Source organism: Anomaloglossus baeobatrachus, chromosome 5 (genome assembly GCF_048569485.1).
Source record: "Anomaloglossus baeobatrachus isolate aAnoBae1 chromosome 5, aAnoBae1.hap1, whole genome shotgun sequence".
In the NCBI taxonomy this organism is placed as follows: domain Eukaryota; kingdom Metazoa; phylum Chordata; class Amphibia; order Anura; family Aromobatidae; genus Anomaloglossus; species Anomaloglossus baeobatrachus.
This window is the reverse complement of record NC_134357.1, coordinates 502,828,320-502,848,706: the sequence shown is the minus strand read 5'-3', so window position 1 is coordinate 502,848,706 and position 20,387 is coordinate 502,828,320. Positions and strand designations below refer to the sequence as shown.

General features: G+C 42.8%; 1 pseudogene; it reads left to right on the top strand.

Moving 5' to 3' along the window:
* The window catches only part of LOC142311952 (uncharacterized), a 195,615-nt pseudogene that overhangs the window by 126,800 nt on the left and 48,428 nt on the right, over positions 1–20,387 (top strand).

Below are 20,387 nucleotides of genomic sequence, written 5' to 3'. Positions count from 1 at the left end.
CCAAAAATCATACTAATGTTGAACATGAGCAACCTCTTAAAGAGGAGAAACCATTTTCATGCTCAGAATGTGGGAAATGTTTTAAACAGAAATCACATCTTGTTAAACATCGGCAAATTCACACAGGAGAGAAGCCATACTCGTGTTCAGAATGTAAGAAATGTTTCATACAGAAACAACAGCTTGTTGTACATCAGAGAAGTCACACAGGGGAGAAGCCATATCTATGTTCAGAATGTGGGAAATTTTTTAAACAGCACTCACATCTTGTTAAACATCGGAGAATTCACACAGGAGAGAAGCCATACTCGTGTTCAGAATGTAAGAAATCTTTCATACAGAAACAACAGCTTGTTGTACATCAGAGAGTTCACACAGGGGAGAAGCCATTTTTATGTTCACAATGTGGGAAATGTTTTATAGAGAAATCACAGCTTGTTGCACATCAGATAACTCACTCAAAAGAAAAACCATATTCATGTTTAGAATGTGGGAAACATTTTATTTGGAAAGCAGATTTGGTGACACATCAGAGAATTCACACAGGGGAGAAGCCATTTTCATGCTCAGAATGTGGGAAATGTTTTACTACGAAATCACATCTTGTTATACATCAAAGAACTCACACAGGGGAGAAGCCATATCCATGTTCCGAATGTGGGAAATGTTTTATTGTAAAATCACAACTTGCAGCACATCTGAAAACTCACACAAAAGAAAAATCATATTCATGTTCAGAATGTGGGAAATCTTATAATACAAAATCACATCTTGTTGTACATCAAAGAACTCACACAGGGGAGAAACCATATCCATGTTCAGAATGTGGGAAATGTTTTATTGTGAAATCACGGCTTGTTGAACATCGGTTAACGCACACAAAAGAAAAACCATATTCATGTTTAGAATGTGAGAAACATTTTATTTGGAAAGCAGATTTGGTGAGACATCAGAGAATTCACACAGGGGAGAAGCCATTTTCATGCTCAGAATGTGGGAAATGTTTTATAGATAAAAAATATCTTGTTAGACATCAAAGGACACACACAGGGAAGTAAAGATTTCTTTTTTTTTATTTTATTGAAAACGTGTAAGAAAAAAATAGTTATAATAAAGTCACAAATTTACAAGAAAAAGGGAAAAAAATTGGAGCATTAGATGATTATCAAAAAATGAATACAATTACCAATGCTTGGTTTTTTTTTTTTTATTGAAAAGCAAATAGTATGCACATGACACCGTGTTTCTTCGAAATAAGACCTACCCTGAAAATAAACCCAAGAATGATTTTCCAGGATTTTTGGAGTATACTTGAAATATAAGCCACACTCCAAAAATAAGCGCTAGTTACAGTCAGGGCGAGTCTTAGGGAAAGTCAAACTGTGCAATATCTCAGGGTCCAACTCTCTTAGGGACACCAACAGGTGTATTCCGGGGTTAAGATTGTTTAAGGATTTTTGATGACTTCACAGTCATGTGACCAAAGGTCTCTTAATTGCAGCAGTCTAAAAGAACTGAACAGGAGACAGGCTGGTATAGAGGACTGGCATTAAGGCCCCTTTCACACGTCAGTGATTCTGGTACGTTTGTGCTTTTTTTTAAACGTACCAGAATCACTGACATACGCAGACCCATTATAATGAATGGGTCTGCTCACACGTCAGTGATTTTTCACTGCACGTGTCTCCGTGCGGCGTACCCGCGTGTGCGTGATTGCCGCACGGAGACATGTCCATTTTTTTCTGGCATCACTGATGTCCCACGGACCACGCAGTGGTGTGGTCCGTGCAACACGTGCCAGAAAAAAACGTGCATTTAAAATAATAAACATTTTTACTCACCCGGCTTCAGCCGCGCTCTCTGCAGCCTGTTCTCCCTGCTGCTCCTAAGCCGGCTGATTACTGTCGCGCATATTCATTATGCGCGACACAGCCGACCCGGAAGCAGCTGCTGCGGAGGTCACCGCCAGCCGGATGCTGCACCGCGGGAGCGATCAGCACCATGGACAGCGGGAGCGCGCACAGGTGAGTTGTTTTCTAAGTGCAATCACGGGCCACGGAGAACGGAGCCCGGATTGCACTTAGACAACCCACGTGTGCCGTGAATCACGGCACACGCAGGGACATGTGCGTGTTTTACACGCCAGTGAAAAAGTCACTGTTTTTCACTGACGTGTGAAACGGGCCTAAGGGGAAGGGGGAGCAAACTTAGAAATTTCACTGGGTCTACATTACGCTATGGAATCATGGGAACATTTAAAAACAACATTGAACAAATGTGTTTGAATATAATTTAACCCATTACAGACCAGGATACAAAATACAAAGACATATATTCAGCTGATTCATTGAATTATAGGGGTCATATTCATTACCTTTGTGAACTATTTGATTGTAGGTGTCATCTTGGTGCAAAACTGATATATATGTGGATAGAATTATTTTTTTTTCTATGCGTCTAACGTCTTTTTAAAGGAATTGTAATAAAGAAGATTTGACATGTTAAGTGATGTGGGCGTGCCGTTATCCCTTATTAAATCTATATATTTATTACAGGCTCCTTACCAGTTTTGATGTATGGAGGATGTCACAATAATTCTTATTTTTTGTTTTTAAAATAGCGTTTTATTGGATTCTCTTCATAATGTCATTGTTGTAGAAAAATACAGAATGTGTTGAAATTACAGATTTGTCCATAGTAAGGCTATTAATTTGGTTGAAGGCGGTATCTCAGCCATCTTTTCTCCGTATCCTGAATGGAAGGCTTGTCTCAGCAGTTTGTGGCTGGGGTCACACGGGCATATAAGAAATCGGTCCAATTTTCATCCAGGAAAGTTGGATGATTTTTTTCCTGATTTTGTCATCCATGTTCAACCTGTTTTCATTTTTTTACCCCATATAAACCCGGACACCAGCGAGCTTAGGACCGAGAAGAAAGACTTGAGAACTGGAACAGCTCTGTGTTGAATGGAATAACTAAATTTAGGGCGTAGGATCATCTTAATTAGGTTAATACGCCCTGGGTAACTTGCTCCATAACAAAACTTTAGATTTATCCAGTTCTAATAGAGGCTAGATATTAGAGCTTAGATTCTGACTATCTTTGTGTATAATAATTCCCTAAATAAATCTAAGGACCAGTGGTAGTGGGGATAGAGTCTCCAGATTGGCTGCAGAATGATGGGAGACAGACGGTTTAAAAATAATTTGGCGTAAAAAACATCAACAAATACCAAAGGTTAGCACGGTGGCTCAGTGGTTAGCACTGTAGTTTTGCAGCACTGGGTCCTGGGTTCAAATCCCACCAAGGACAACATCTGCAAGGAGTTTATATGTTCTCCCCATGTTTCCTCTCACATTCCAAAGACATACTGACTCCTCCGGGTTCTCCACTTTCCTCCGACACTCTAAAGACCTACAGATAGGGAATTAGACTGTGAGCTCCTATGGGGACAGTGCTGCTGATGTATGTAAATCGCTTGGGGAATTAATGGCTCTATATAAGTGAGTAAAATAAATAAAAAAACAAAGAAAAATATAGAAAAAAATGCACATGATGAATCAGGGACCACATGTCCAGAGCTGTATTCACAATTGGGCTCCAATAACCAATTCTTTTAGGGAGCAGAAAAAATCCCCCTAAGAGGAGACCAGAAATGTGGAGTGAAAACCACACCCAGAACAGAAGTATCTGGACTATAAGGCTTCGTGCACATGTAGCCCTCAGGGGGCAGGGGGTCCAGGTCGGGTCTCATACCTGTTTACTTCTCACTGAGCCGGGGTGGAAGGCTGGAATGTTGCGGTTGCCTGCCCGGTTTCGTGCCCCAAGGTGTCCACAATCGAAGGGGATAGGAGGTGGATGATTGTCTTGATGCCACCTGTGGTATGCGGCCAGGGATTAGCCTCCGCTGCTGTCGCTGTCTTCCAGGGTGGATGGTAGTAGCAGCAAAGATGGTATCGCTACCCACAGGTGGAGCGGGCCCCGGAGAGGATGATGAGGGGAGTAGTGGTGTGGTAGCCATTGGCGCCGAAGCGTGGGGCACCGGTAATAAGAATCTGAGTCGGCTGCTGCGGTTCCAGGTGTCTTTAGTCACTCTTTATGCCGCTCGCCTGGGAAGTACCGGTCACCTGCTGTGATGGGCCCTGTCGACCTCGGATAATTTGGAAGAAGCCACCGGTGTTTGGAAAAATGTCCTTTGTAAGAGTTGTCCCTCCAGTGGTGAGGAACCCGGGCTGAGTGTTCCACTCCAAGCCGCAGGCCATGTGAAAGAAAAAAAAGAAAGAAGATGATGGTGGTGTCATGTCGCCAGAAATGACGTCCCGGGTAGACTGACTGGTGATTGTGTGGGTTGCTCCTACTTCTACCCCAAGGGGAACCCGCCCTCCAAGAGGCTGTCCGAGTGACCGGGAAAGTCCCAAGCTTTGTGTTGGCAAATCCCCCTGCCTACCCTAGTCTAGCTCCCCAGTGAGAAAATGCCTAAGCTGTATGTAAAGTGTGAATGTGGAACAACGGTGATTAACCCCCTCTTTACCGAGGCAAATACTGGACCTTAAATGAGGTGCAGTACTCTGTGGCAACTGGAGCCGCAGTGGTGCCACATTCCCCCACAGCACATGACAGCACTGCTGGGTGCAACCAAGCAAAGTTAGTACACCACAATTTTTCAATATGCAATAACATTCTTCCCTTTATGGGAGCCAGCATTAATAAACAATTTCAAACATATTCAACAGTTACTGGTCAGCAGTATCATCATGCAATAAACATCAACATTTGCATAGGAAAAACAGTTATTCTTGCTTGTCTGCTGGTGGTGCCAGAGGACTGGTCCCAGCCCCCTGACTCTAGACACTCAATGGACATCCACGGGCAAAGTGTCCAACTTTATCGCAGCGTCGGCAGATCGGCTGCTCATCAGCATCATAACGATCAGGAACTTATGGCAGCAGGGCTCTCCCACATCACCGCCAGGGGAGGTCATCAGCACTGGAAACCAGTTCAATGGTTGAAGTTTGCTAAGTCCCTTGCTTGGATTACACCGCCTTGGTCAAAGCAGCCATGCCTTTAATCAATTCCAGGATCTGGAACCACAGTCCATTGATGGAGTCTTTATCCAGAGTCTGTTCACTGGCCGGTTACGCTGCTGGTTTTCGGCCAAGGGGTACACACAAAACAACTGGTACAGTCTATCTTTAAAGTCAGTCAGGGTCTTTCTTTCGCCCTCTTTCTAAGCTCCACCCACGCTTTCGCGGTCTTTTTCGGTACCGCCCACAATGGCACGTCCCCTCTTTTCCCATGCGGAATAGTCAATAGCGACCATCCTTTTTTTTTTTTTTAAAGCAATACGTTTAACACAGTCCAGTAAGGAGTAAAGTGCACGGTACCCGGACTTTTGCCTGGGCACGTTATCCTGTTCGTGATACCAAAATGTAGCACCCAGTGGGCAGGGGGCCAGGTCGGCTCTCGTACCTGTTTACTCATCACCGAGCCGATGTGGAAGTCTGGGATGTCACGGTGCCCTGCCCGGTTTCGTGCCCCGAATAGATGAGGATAGGAGGTGCATGATTGTCGTGATGCCATCTGTGGTACACGGCCAGGGATTAGCCGCCGCTGCTATCGCTGTCCTCCAAGCAGCAAAGATGGTATCACTCCCCACAGGTGGAGTGGGCCCCGGGGAGGATGATGAGAGGAGTAGTGGTGGCGGTGGCCGTTGGCACCGAAGCGAGGGGCGCTGGCGCCGGGAATAAGAGTCTGAGTCGGCGGTTCCAGGTGTCTTTACTACTTTAGTCACTCTTTATGCCGCTCGCCAGGGAAGTACCAGTCACCTGCTGTGATGGGCCCCATCGACCTCGGATAAGTTGGAAGAAGCCACCCGTGTCTGGAAAATGTTGTTTGTTAGAGTTGCCCCTCCAGTGGTGAGGAACTCGGGCTGAGCACTTCGCTCCAAGCCGCAGGCCCCGTGAAAGAAGAAAAAGGAAGAAGATGGTGGTGTCTTGTCGCCAGAACTGATGTCCTGGGAAGACTGACTGGAACTGGTGATTGTATGAGTTGCTCCTACTTCTACCCCAAGTGGAATCCGACCCCCAGGAGGCTGTCCTAGTAACCGGGAAAGTCCCAAGCTTCGTGTTGGCCAATCACCTGCATACCCCAGTCCAGCTCCCCAGTGTGAAGGATCCTAAACTATATGTAAAGTGTGAATGTGAAACACCAGTGATTAACCCCCTCCTTACCCGAGGCGAATACCGCACCTGAAATGAGGTGCAGTACTCTGTGGCGACTGGAGCCGCAGGAGCGCCACACACGTATTGAGCATTGAGTTTTTTACCTTAGTATTTGTACCTAAAACCAGGAGTGGAACAAACAGAGGAAAAGTAGAATAGAAACACAAGGACCACTGATGTATTTATCACCCACTCCTGGTTTTGGCTGAGCAATACTGAGGTAAAAAAATCACCAAATGCTGAAAGTGTGAGTGCGGCCTAAAAACAGAGTAAAGCTGTGCAGCAAATTGTATGGAAAATAATCACCAGCAGATAAGAGAAAGTTGCTCAGCTACATACACGTGATACACACACATGGCTCTGCTACATATACACTGTACATCCCTCCTGACTCCACACATAAACGTCTCCTCATCCAGCACAGCAGAGACCTGCACACACTGAGGAGCTGACCATGTGACCCCCTGACTCCTCCCCTCCATGTGACGTCATCACAGGTCCTGTAAGCACAGAGCAGCCATATCTCCAGTGTGCGGCTCTGCAGGAGGAGGTATGTGGAGAGTCCCCATTACTCAGTCGTTCTCCTCTCATTGTATTGTTACATGACCAGATTCAAGTTAGTCTGCAGTTAGAATCTGGTTGTTACATGGATCTTTCTGATGTGACATCGTCATCTTCTCCCCATTCAGGTCCCTACAATATCGGATCCTCTCAGATCTTCTATAGAAGAGAATTCTCCTGACTGACCCATCAAGGATGGATAAGGACAGGGACAAGATGGCGGAGAGGATATTACACCTCACCCTAGAGATCCTCTTCCGGCTTACTGGAGAGGTGAGAGATTCTGATGACGTCACATTACATCATTCTTATCTATGGGAATAACAGATGGACAGAACTGGAGAGGTGAGGACTCTGGAAATGTCTGTAGTGAGATTTATTAATGTGTCTCTCCATATCCAGGATTACACAATAGTGAAGAAGACCTCTAGTGAGCGCTGTCAGGACCCTGTGTCTGAGGGATGGAGAAGACCCCTGAGCCCAATCACAGGGCTTCCACCTCACCCCCTGATACATGAGGACATCAATGACCAGAAGATCCTAGAACTCACCTACAAGATGATTGAGCTGCTGACTGGAGAGGTGACACTGCTGGGAATGCTGGGACATTATACAGTAACGCTATGAAGGGATCGGGGTGACGGTATCATTGTATGTGTCAGGTTCCTATAAGGTGTCAGGATGTCACAGTCTATTTCTCCATGGAGGAGTGGGAGTATTTAGAAGGACACAGAGATCTGTACAAGGACGTCATGATGGAGGTTCCCCAGCCCCTCACATCACCAGGTAATAGACAGGACTATATACACACGGCCTATAATTATCTGTATGTAAAGAATGAATTCAGTCCTTGTATGTGTTTCCTCCAGTTCTATCCAGTGAGAGGACAACACCAGAGAGATGTCCCCATCCTCTTCTTCCACAGGACTGTAAACAAGAAAGTCCCGATGTTCCTCAGGATGATCAGGTAGATGGAGAGAAGGTGTCATGAAATCTCCCTATGATGTGTAGACGGCTGTGAAGGTCTTTAGTATTGCTTTATCCACCAGGATTATACACTGAAGGGTTAATTTATTACAGACACCTGTTTTTTCCTGAGTGGAGCTTGGATGTATGGAGTGAGACCCTGTGACCCTGAGTGCAGTATAAAATCAAGTGATTAATTTTAGCCAAAATTCTCATTAAAGTTATAAGATTGAATGATCTTAGCGATTTCATACAAGGTCATCGGTGCTATATATACAGGAGAACTGGAGTTATTAGTGCAATAAATTTATTAAATGCAAAAATTAGTGATACACACATTAAAAAAAAAAGCAGACAGGCAATCATAAAACAGAACACAAATGGCAGCACAATATCTATTTGAAATAATAGAATTCATCTTACTATATAAATAGAAAGCAGGTATACAGTACATCATATATAGGTGGTACAAACATATTAGGGAATCGAGGCGACATGTATTTGCTCATAGGATTTGCCCATATAATTGCTTTTAAAAAGTGCAAAGAGCAGTATATATTTTAATTGACGCCAACCAGGTAACCCACAATGATGATCGGGGGTCAGTCCTCCATAGAGTATCAAGACGCCAAAATAACAAAGTGCCGGGTGCTATCTAAAGTGGCCAGTTCATGGTTCTGTTACGAAGAAAGAAGCTCCTCCATCACTTACCAACGTACGTTTCGCCTTGGGGTATAGTACTTCCACATCTGGCTTCCTCAGGGAGAGAGAAGACACTCTGGTACTAGTCAGGAAGATGGGGCAGCATGAGGCATGGACAGTGTGAGATTATAGTACATAAGTCAGGAAGGTGTGGTAGGTGTAATTCATAAGGGAGGACAGTGTGGCGGGTCTGTAGAGAGGAGCTGTGGATGTTAAAAATCATCATGGCATCAAGTTCTAATGACTAAGGAATGAATGAGAACTGCAATAATCAGAGTAGATGTCACCTGTTATATACCGTCTTATAATAACCTGTTTAGACAGACTGACCACCCATGTGTGTTCACAGAACAATTGTTAAGGTTATGTATCTGTGCACATAGAATTGTATTTTTCTTCATAACAATGATATTTAAGCAAGCTTATAAACCATTTCACGAAATGAAGAAACATTTTCCTTGTGGATCGGATGATTCACAGCCTTTTTAAATAGACTGATATTCACTTTATTGACAATTTAAATCCAATGAAATAACTTAGAGAGAAACAACTTTTAGGAGCTTTATGTTTTAGGCCCCTTTTATCTGGGCAGATCAGTGTACGAACCAATCATGAGACCAATAGCTCAAAATACCTCTTAGAGGTGCATCTCTGTGGAGTGCACATTCAGTGCAGAGTGGATGCAATAAGGTCATAGGCTCCTGTCTCTTGACCTGTGCACTTCTAAAAGGTCCTTTGATAAAGACCTGGACCCTCACCAATCTGTTCAGGATTAAAAGACCTAAAAACATATTAGACATCCCCCAAAAGTTAAGTTACTATTTAACTGTTTAATAGTGCTACTACCTGCATCTAAGCAGTGCTATGGTTACTTTTATGTTCCTCAGTTACAACTCCTATTATCTCCTTATCATTTAAGGACATCCTTGGATTTGATAGTTAATGCAATACAATTGTTTATCCCTGAGGCTGACCTAATATTTAGATTGATTTCTGTACTTATCTTGGTGCTGTATTTTTGTACTGATCATGGTTCTCTATTCCTGTAATAGTGATGATTTTGGTGCTGTATTTATATAGTAACAATGGATGTGGAGATGCATTAATATACTGCTTGCTCTGGTGAGCTTTCTATGTACTTATCAGTATATTAATAAGGAGCCATAATCACCATGATAGTTCTAGTGCCATATTCATGTACTGATTATGGTTCTGGTGCTGTATTCAAGTACTGATGTGTGGTTCTTACACTGTATTCATGCACTAATGATGGTTCTGGCGCTTTTTTCATGTACAGATGGTTTTGCTGCTGTATTCATGTACTGATGGTGGTCCTGGTGTTGAATGCATGTTATTAATTTAATGTACTAATCTTTAATTTATTGAGGCTAGATCATTTTAGGGTCAGTGTACTGGTCATTGCACACATGGACAACACAGACACTGAAAATACAACTGTCTGAATGAGGCGATATTTCAGCCTCCCAACTGTCTCTGAATCTCGATCACTCTGCCGAGAACTGCTGCTTGACATGTCTGGCAGCGGCTTATCTCTTAGAGAACAAAAGGATATGGAGTCCAAAACGGACATCATTACCTACACCTACATATATCAAACTGTTGGCCAAACTCATTGGCATCAGCGACTGAGGCTAACAGTCTAATTCAGGGGTAGGAAACCTTTTTACTGCCGGGGGGCATTTGGAAATTTCTGCCAACCTTCGGGGGCCGCACAAAATTATCAACGTGAAAATGAACCAACTATATTTGGTCAAACAGTTAGTTAACTCACCCCTATTGTGGTGGCCTGAGCTGCTTCTCTTTTGTGCGGCTGTGATGTTCGGTGATACTTATGTTGCTTCTCTCTTTTCCAGGTTTGTCACGGTCTGGAGCGCAAGGAACTCTTTGTGATAATAGGATTGGTAGACTATATACATCACACAACAGACGCAGGGACTGGTGTATATAAATCACAGGAGACACATACATCACTGAAGGGGCTGTTGGCATATAGATCACATAGGAGACGCTGGGACTGCTGTATATACTTCTGAGGAGACACCTACATCACAGGAGACGCTGGGGGCACATACATCACACAAGGGGCTGGGGACATGTATATGCCCCCAGCCCCCTCCTGTGATGTATATGCTTTCATCCTCTCCTTTGGTGTATATGCACCCAGCGCCTCCTGTGAGGTATATGCCCCCAGCCCCTCCTGTGATATGTACGGACCCAGCATCTCCAATGTGATGTATATACCCCAGTGTGTGATGTATATATTACAGGAGGGGTTGGGGCATACACATCACAGGAGACGATGGGGTATATCCATGACTGGAGGGGATGGGAGCATATACATAACAGGAGATGCTAGGGGCATATACATGACAAGAGGGGCTGGGGAACACACATTACTAGGTCACAGGGAGGCATAAGCATTGCTGTGTGGCACAGACGGCACTGGGGGGGCACACACCACTAGGGCGGCACAGAGAGCACTAGGGGGGGCACGGACATCACTAGGTGGGCACAGGCATCACTAAGGGGGTGGGGCACACAGACATCACTAAGGGGGTGGGGCACACAGACATCACTAAGGGGGGCACAGACATCACTAGGCAGAGACTAGGGGGCACGAAGAGCACTTGCAGAGCACTGACGTCACTAGGGGGTACACAGCACTTGGGGTGGTATGCAGCACTGGAGAGAACACAACAGTGGAAGTGATCCACATCACTGGGGAGGCTGCACAAGGGGCGGAGAGCGGGCGGCACAATGCTGGAAACGGTGAAGCTGCTGTGGGACGGAAGCGCAGAGCGCTAAAGCCGCCCACAAAGTAAGTCCTGAGCAAGCTGGCACCTGCCAGTGAAAGAGCTCATTGGTGAGCGCAAGCAGCGCATGTGAAGATTTAAAGGGCCAGCGGCCGGTAAGACCACGGGCAGTGGCCGGAGCACTGCCGCCCCCGGAAATCTGCCCGGGGGCCGCACAAAGAGTCATGGTGGGCCGCATGTGGCTCGCGGGCCGGAGGTTCCCCACCCCTGGTCTAATATGTATGGGGGCCTTAACTACTTTTGAAAGGGTGTGTGCACACAATGTATTTTAACTCAGTGAACTCAGCATATTTTTTCAAGCTGAAGATGCTTCAGGAAATGCCGACATCTTTTGGTCTGAAGTATCTTCCTTTTCTTTACATGTTTGCAGTTGATGTTTTTTTTTTCTGAAACATTAGTCGTCTGAAGGATAGATTGGATTTTTAATCGCTTCACGTCTTCGAAAGGCTGAAAAAGTTACTGAAGCTTAAAAGACTGAAAATATAAATGGCAAGATATTCTCATATTAAAGTGCATTTATTCATTCCTTTGAGCATCTTTTTACTGCTCCATAACTCACCTGAAGAATACTTCACTCTCAAATGTAAACGTGGAATCTGTTAGACCCCAGTGTAGCTGCATAGTTTTAGAAGCAGAAGACGCTTCAGGAAAACACGGGCAACATTTCCTTTTAGGCCGGAGTAACACTTGCGAGGGACTCGTGCGAGTTTCGTATTGCATCACCCGGCACGGCCACACGCTCTCCGGACACGAGCATGCAGCTGCATAGAGATACATCCAGCCGACCCGCTCCTGTCAGGAGCGTGTGTGGCCGTGCAGGGTGATGCAATGCGAGACTCATGAGAGTGCCTCACAAGTATGACTCCGGCCTTAAAGGGGTTACCGGGACATTGGAGTTTTCAGTATTGGGCTAAGAATTAACAGGCAGGTAGTTGCTAACTACCTGTCTATTCTGCCCAGTGACGATCTGTTCCAATTCGGAGCGGTACTGACAGAGCAGCTTCTTCTCTTCCAGTCTGCTCTGTGATGGATAATCACTGCTGATGTCGTCAATGCTGATAGGTAATATGAGTCACCGCTTGAACCTCTAGAGATCATTGCAGGGCAGAACAGACAGGTATTTAGCATTTATCTGCCTGTAAATTGTTAGCCCAATAGGAAAAATCCCAAAGTCTCAGATAAACCCTGGGACAGCTTTTAGGACGTCTTATGTGTTTTTTTTTATTTAGTCCATATATAACATAGTAGTGACTTCGAAACAGATTCCACCTGAAGAATAGACTGCTCTCTTCCATTAGCTTCTTCATGACTTAAGGTACCGTCACACATAACGAGATCGCTAGCGAGATCGCTGCTGAGTCACCGTTTGGTGACGCAGTAGCGATCCCGTTAGCGATCTCGTTATGTGTGACATCTACCAGCGATCAGGCCCCTGCTGTGAGATCTCTAATCGTTGCAGAATGGTCCAGGCCATTTTCTTCAAAGGCGATGTCCTGCTGGGCAGGACACATCGCTGTGTATGACACTGTGTGACAGAGTCCCAGTGACTGCTGAGATCGTTATACAGGTCGCTACTGCGACCTGTATTGTTCCTGCATCGCTGGTAAGATCTGACTGTGTGACATCTCACCTGCAATCTCCCAGCAACTTACCTGCGATCCTTATCAGGTCACATCGTTTTCGGGATCGCTGGTAAGTAGTTGTGTGTGACTGGGCCTTTACAGAGCACTTAAAGAAGTTGCAAAAGCCAGACATAACAGATCTCTGTGACATTGCAGTGCATATGTTCATTGTTTTTCAGGTGGGTTCCTGGCATAATTCACCTAAAATTCTTGAGTCTGACCAGTAGAGGGGATTTACCATTTTAAATGCCTAGGGCAAGATGAATGCCAAATATTAAAGTGCCATTTTGTGTCGCCATGTTCATTTAATATCCTTTCTGTCTTATGAAATTATTTCACTCAACTGTTCCATCTGTCTGATTGACAGCCGGCTCCTGTTGACAGTGACTTTTACAATATTTGTTTCAGAGTAAAGATCTGACCCATATTAATGCTACAGGGACATATGGTAGGGGTGATGAGAGGTGTAAAGAGGAGATTCCTACAGATAACTGCACAGGTGAGTAGTGACAGATTTTACTCAATCATTGGCTATTATAATTATGTAGTGATTTTTCTTTGAGAGTACAGTATGTTACACTGAGTTTTGGATTTGGATTTTTTTTAACAAAGCTTTACTGCCTAAATTAAGAAAATAAATCTTTTACACGTGGTTTTCTCTCTGCTTAGAAGAACTACTTCTGCATTCAGAGTTCTCTCTAACATATACTTACTAAATAAACTTTTGAATCTTGTCAGTGTCGGGGATTCAAACCCAGGACTCCTGATATGGAGGGCAGAAACTTTACTAGTGAGCCACAGGCTGCACTGGTATGTACACAATACACTCCTCAGCCTGGAAACCTCAGTAACATTCCTTTTGACAAGCATAATACCCTGTTTCCCTGAAAATAAAGCCTTCCCTGAAAATAAGCCCTAGTAGGATTTTTGGGGCTTTTTTGAATATGCTTAAAATATAAGCCTTACTCTAACAATAAGCCATTGTTGTGGTTCCATAAGGAAGTGTTCAAGCAGCTAAAAAGTTAAAGATTGCAGCAGAACTCTTCATCAAAGAAAGCATACACCCCCAAAAGAAAGCAGACCCCCCCCAAAAAAAAAATTCATACATCCATGATAAAAGCCAATATTACTATTGGCTGCCACCATGTATAAAAGAAAATAAATGACTTCTCTTTTCTTGTATCTACTGCTTAGTTCATAAAAAAATAGTACAAAATCATACATGTGTTCCAAATCCATGGCTTCTTCAATATCCTTCTCCTCCCCCTGCTCTGTTCGTGACTTCATGTATATGTCAGGGAAGGTATAATGCAAGCACCACCTAATAATGCTGACTTACAGGCAACTTTATGGGTCTCCACGGATCATAAAAATGGTAATAATTGGTGACAGGAGAAGTGAAACATAAACCTATGGAGATGACGATTCCAAAAGTGGTGAAAATTTAAAACCACACAACCAGGTGGCCAAACATCATGATCTAGTAGTCCCTTTCTTAGTCAATTACTTTCTTAGTCAATTAAAAATGGATGTGTATTACAATTTGTATGAAAATGTATAAAATATATAATAGCAATATGATTTCAAGGCAGTGTTATTGCAAAATAATAATAATATCACTATAATTCTTGCAGATGACTGTACCAGGCGCTCAGAGACACATCAGATATTTTCAGATTTTGCAGCAGATGATCATGGTATTCCACCAGATACATATGAAGAACATGCCATTATCTCAGATATACCTCAAGATCTTCTCAGAAAAAAACTTGCATGTAATAATTTTCAACAGGTCCTTTCTTCTGCTTCGTCAATGACAGTTGAGAAAAATAAAAATCATAGGACTATTGAACAAGAGAAACCTCTTAAAGAGAAGAAACCATTTTCATGCTCAGAATGTGGGAAATGTTTTAAACAAAAATCACTTCTTGTTGTACATCGAAGAATTCACACAGGGGAAAAGCCATATGCATGTTCAAAATGTGGGAAATCTTTTAAACAGAACTCACATCTTATTAGACATTGGAGAATTCACACAGGAGAAAAGCCATATTCATGTTCAGAATGTTGGAGATGTTTCATACAAAAACCACAGCTTGTTGTACATCAGAAAATTCACACAGGGGAGAAGCCATATTCATGTTCAGAATGTCCGAAATGTTTTATAGAGAAAGCACAGCTTGTTGCACATCAGAGAACTCACACAAATGAAAGACCATATTCATGTTCAGAATGTGGGAAATATTTTATTAGGAAATCAGATTTTGTGAGACATCAAAGAAATCACACAGGGGAGAAGCCATTTTCATGCTCAGAATGTGGGAAATGTTATAATCACAAATACAAACTTGTTGTACATCAGAGAACTCACACAGGAGAGAAGCCATTTTCATGTTCAGAATGTGAGAAATGTTATACAAAGAAAACATATCTTGTTAAACATCAAATGACACACACAGAGAAGTAAAGATTTTCTTTTTGTATTATTTTATTGAAAATGTAAGAAAAAATGGAAGTTATAATAAAATCACATATTTACAAGAAAAAAGGAAAAAGTATTGGAGCATTAGATTATTATTAGAAAATGTATACAATTACCAATGATTATTGTATACATATAATATGTATGAACCATATATACATATAAAATGTTTAACATTTACATAAAAAAGTTGTCTGATGCCGCGCTCTACTGTGCAAAATGATATCGGCAATGGAAAGATGCTGCTATACATGATCAGGACACCTGCTATCTAACACCCAACCCATCTCTTAAAGGGCTATTCCAAATTCCAAGATACTATCCCAATATGTGCAGGGCATTGCAGTAGCTTAGGTATCCTTGGTTACGACCACGAGCAACTAACTTACTATATGAGTGGTCATCACTATGGATACCTAAGCTGCAATGCCCTGCACAGGAGGTAAGAGATATAGCTGTATCAGGAGAACTATACTACATTTCTAGTTGGATGTGTTATTATTATTACACCTCCTACATATTGGGGTAGGATCTTGGAGATGAAAATTCCCCTTTAATTATATACTAGCTGTAGTACCTGGGCGTTGCCCGCGATAGTAACTGTCTCTCTATCTCTCTCCCAGTCTCTGTCTGTGTCTCTGTCTGTCTCTTTCCTTGTCTGTCTGTGTCTATGACTCTGTCTATTTCTATCTCTGTCTGTCTTTGTATCAGTTTCTGTCTCTATCTCTGTATCTGTCTGTCTCTCTATGTCTGTCTGTCTCTCTTTCCCCGTCTCTCTTTTTCCAAGTCAGTCTCTTTCCAAGTCTGTCTCTTTCCCTGTCTCTCTGTCTGTCTCTTTCCAGGTCGGTCTCTTTTTCCATCTGTCTCTTTCCTTGTCTGTTTTTGTCTGTCTCTCTGTTTGTCTCTTTCCAGGTCTGTTTCTTTCTAGATCTGTCCCTTTCCCCATCTGTCCCTTCCCCCGTCTGTCCCTTTCCCCGCCTGTTTCTTTCCAGGTCTGTCTCTTTTAAGGTCTCTCTCTCTTTCCCTGTATGCCTGTCTCTGTCTGTCTCTGTTTCTTTCCCCAACTGTCTCTTTCCCAATCTGTCTCTTTCCCACGTCTGTCTCCCCGTCTCTTTTCCTGTCTCTTTCCCTGTCTTGTCTTTGTCCATCTCTTTGTCTGTGTCTTTTCCTGTCTGCCTGTCTCTGTCTGCCTCTTTCCTTGTCTGTCTCTATTTCTGTCTCTTTCCCCGTCTGTCTCTATCAAGATCTGTCTCTTTCCCCATCTATCTTTGTCTGTCTCTTTGGCTGTCTCCTCTTTCCCTGTCTGCCTGGTCTCTTTCCCTGTCTGCCTGTCTTTTTCCAGGTCTGTCTCTTTCCAGGTCTGTATCTTTCCCCGTCTGTCTCTGTCTGTCTCTTTCATCGTCTGTCTGTCTCTATCTCTCTGTCTCTTTCCCTGTCTGTCTCTGTGTGCCTCTTACTCTCTCTCTGTCTCTCTCTGTCTGTCTTTCTCTTTCTCTCTCTATCCGTCTCCCCACCAACATCTTATTACTTCACACATAAGCTTCTTATACTAACAATGTCTTTTCTTCCTATAGCAACCAATCACAGCAATTTAAAACAGTAGTTCCAGGCTCCATTTATCTTAATGGAGGCATGTTTTTGGAGAGTAACTGTAAAGCGTGGGGTTACATTTTCCTGTCAAAACATAGTCTGCGACGTTCCCTGAGTCACATGAGGCCTCTGTGCAAAATTTCGTGATTGTAAATGCGACTGTGCAGATTCCTTTAGCGGACATACACACATACATACATTTAGCTTTATATATTAGATATATATTATGTATGTAATAACAAAGTGCTCTTATTCATAGTCTAAACACACGGAATCGTGGGAACATTTAAAAACAACATTGTCCAAATATATCTGAATACTACAATTTAACTCATTGCAGACCAGGATACAAAATACAAAAAGACAGATATACTTAGATGATTCATTGAATTATAGGGTAATATTCATCTATGTTTTTCCAGAATTTGTATTCAAAACTAAATTAGAAGACAAATTATCTCCTCTCTTTTAGAGGCAACTTGTCAGCCAGTGTGAACTATTTGTTTGCAGGTATCATCTTGGTGTAGAACTGATATATATTTGGATATGTTTTTTTAATTCTTTTCTCTACATAGGACGTCTTGCCCCCATCTTGCTAAATACACCCATCCTGCTATATACCCCCATCCTGGTATATGCCCTCATCCTGCTATATACCCCATCCTGCTATATGGCCTGTATCCTACGGCACAGAAAAAAATAAACGTTTATACTCACCTTTCCTCACTCCAGCAGCATCGATCATCTTCCTCTCTGTGTCAGCAGCGCCGCTGACCTGTGTGGAGCCGTTCCCCTGCAGCATCGCGACGTCCTCCTGTCTGCCTGTTCGCTGATATGTGTGGAGACTAGCGGTGCGCACAGCGATGACGTCATCCCTGTGCTCACCGTTCTGCTCAGATCAGCGGGCCGGCAGACAGGAGGACATCGCGATGCTGCAGGGAAGTGACTAGTGAGTATACCGTACTTGTTCACTGCCCCCCCAGCGCTGATGATGATACGTGGGGGGCAGTGAATACAGCTGCACATGATTACTACAGGCTGTAGTTCCCAGGGGTGATCATACGGGCAGGCTGTTTACTATGCACCCCCCTGCCCATCATCCCACCCACCTGTCAGCACCGGCTTCAGCGATGAGAGATGATGGGCGGGAGGATGAGCATGCATATGAAATGAGCGGGCCCACATGGTCACGACAGGCACTGCTACAGCCTGCTCGTGCCGCCGATGACCCGCTCCACCGCAGCACCCTCATTCCCCGCAGCCCTACATTCAGACTATAAGACGCACCCCCCACTTTCCCCCAACATTTGGGGGGAAAAAGTGCGTCTTATATTCCGAAAAATACAGTATATGTATATATATATATGGAGGATGTCACAATAATTCTTATTAAAAAACAATAGACTTTTATTGGATTCTCTTCATAAAGTAATTATTATAGAAAAATACAGAATGTGTAGAAGTTATAGACAATAATCCATTCATCCATAGTAAGTCCATTAAATTGGTTGAAGGCGGTGTCTCATCCATCTTTTCTCCATATCCTGAATGGAAGGTTTCATTGAATCACAGAATGGTAGATTTGTAAGGGACCTCAAGGGTCATTGGGTCCAACCCCCTGCGAGTGCACGTTTTCCTAAATCATCCCAGCTATATGTTTATCCAGTTTCTGCTTGAAGATTTCCATTGTTGGAGACCTCACTACCTCCCATGGTAAGAAAGTAAACAGAGATTGAATCAGCTCACCCATGAAGTGCACGTTACGAGAGGACGCCAGCAAGTAGAAAGGTAGAAAAACCAGCATTAGTCCCAGGCATAAAATCCAAGACATTCATTCAATTATGTGAAATCCAGAAACAAATTGCACATTGGTACAGAGCGTAAAGGCAAAGCGTTTCTGACCCATGTGGTCCTTAATCATTTCCTGAGAAGCTCGGGAGGAATCATGGGGTTTATCTCCCTCACTAGTCAGCCATAAAATGGAAACACGTTGAAGATTATATATATATAGATAGATAGATAGATATATTACACATGTTTTCCAAAAATTATTATATACATATAATCGTTACAAAAAAATACATAATTAAACAGTACCAATAATAACATACAGGATATATATGCAGTTGCCGAACCAAAGAAAAATAAATACAACAAATTTTATAATGTACATATGAATACAAAGGAATTTATTACACTATTACTGTATTACACTATACATTTATTACACTAACTGGGAAAAATTACTGTGAATGAAAAATTAACACCATCAAATGTCAATGGTTTAATGTTAAATCTGGCCTCGTTTAAACCTAACGGACATGTTGTGTGCAACATTAAAGTCCAGAAAGCCTCTTTGTTTACAAGGGTTTACCTCTAATTTCCCCCTCAAACTGGCTTGTTAACCCTTTTATAGTATGGAAACTAAAATGAGTTAAATCCCCATTACGGAAGCTGAAAAATTGTTTGGAGACATTAAATGGTTAGAAGCATTTGGATTCGAGGCATTCCTAATATCCTCTCTGATCCTCTGCTTTCATTTTCAAGTAGTGCATCCTACATATGTCACCTCACAAGCATTACATTTTGACAAAAAAATTCTGTGTGTGGAAAAACTGCAAAACAAAGTGTGATTGCATGATTGTTTTGGGATATTTTATTCACCATGCTTACTATATAGTAAAAGTGATGTTGGTGCGATGCCTCAGGTTGGTATGAGTTTGTAGACACCAAACATGTATAGGTTTACTTTTATCTAAGTAATTAAAATAATTCAGAAGTTTGTCCAAAAAAGTGGCGCACTTTTTGCGCAATTTTCCGCTACCCATTGCGTTCTTACTTTTCTGCACATGGGGTTCAGTGATGGCTTATTTTTTGCGTATCGAGCTGTTGTTTTTAATGGTACCATTTTTGCACCAATGCTATGTTTTGATAGTCTGTTTTTGCATTTAGCACAAACTTTGCAACTACCAAAAAAACATAATGTTGGCGTTTGGTAAACGGCGTAGCGGCAAAAAAAATCCAATCAGATTAACTGATTTTCTATTTTCATAGATCGGGCATTTCTGAAACTGGCGATACCAAATGTGTGTATATTTTTTATTTTTTTAACCCTTTAATTTTCAATGGGGCAAATGGGGCTGATTTAAAATTTTAGGTTTTTTATTTTTTTTTAAACTTTTTTTTTACTTTCTTTTTATTTTACTAGTTCCCCTAGGGACTAGGAATCCCCCTAGGAATAAGGATCAGCAGTCTAATCACTTGTTCACTTCTCTTGATCAGAGCTGCACAGCTCAGAACAGGAGAAATGCTTGTCTTTTGTAAGAGCCAGCTCTCTGCTGGCTGAAACAGGAAGTGAGTCATAATAGCACAGGAGTCTTCACATGACCCTGTGCTACCATGGCAACCA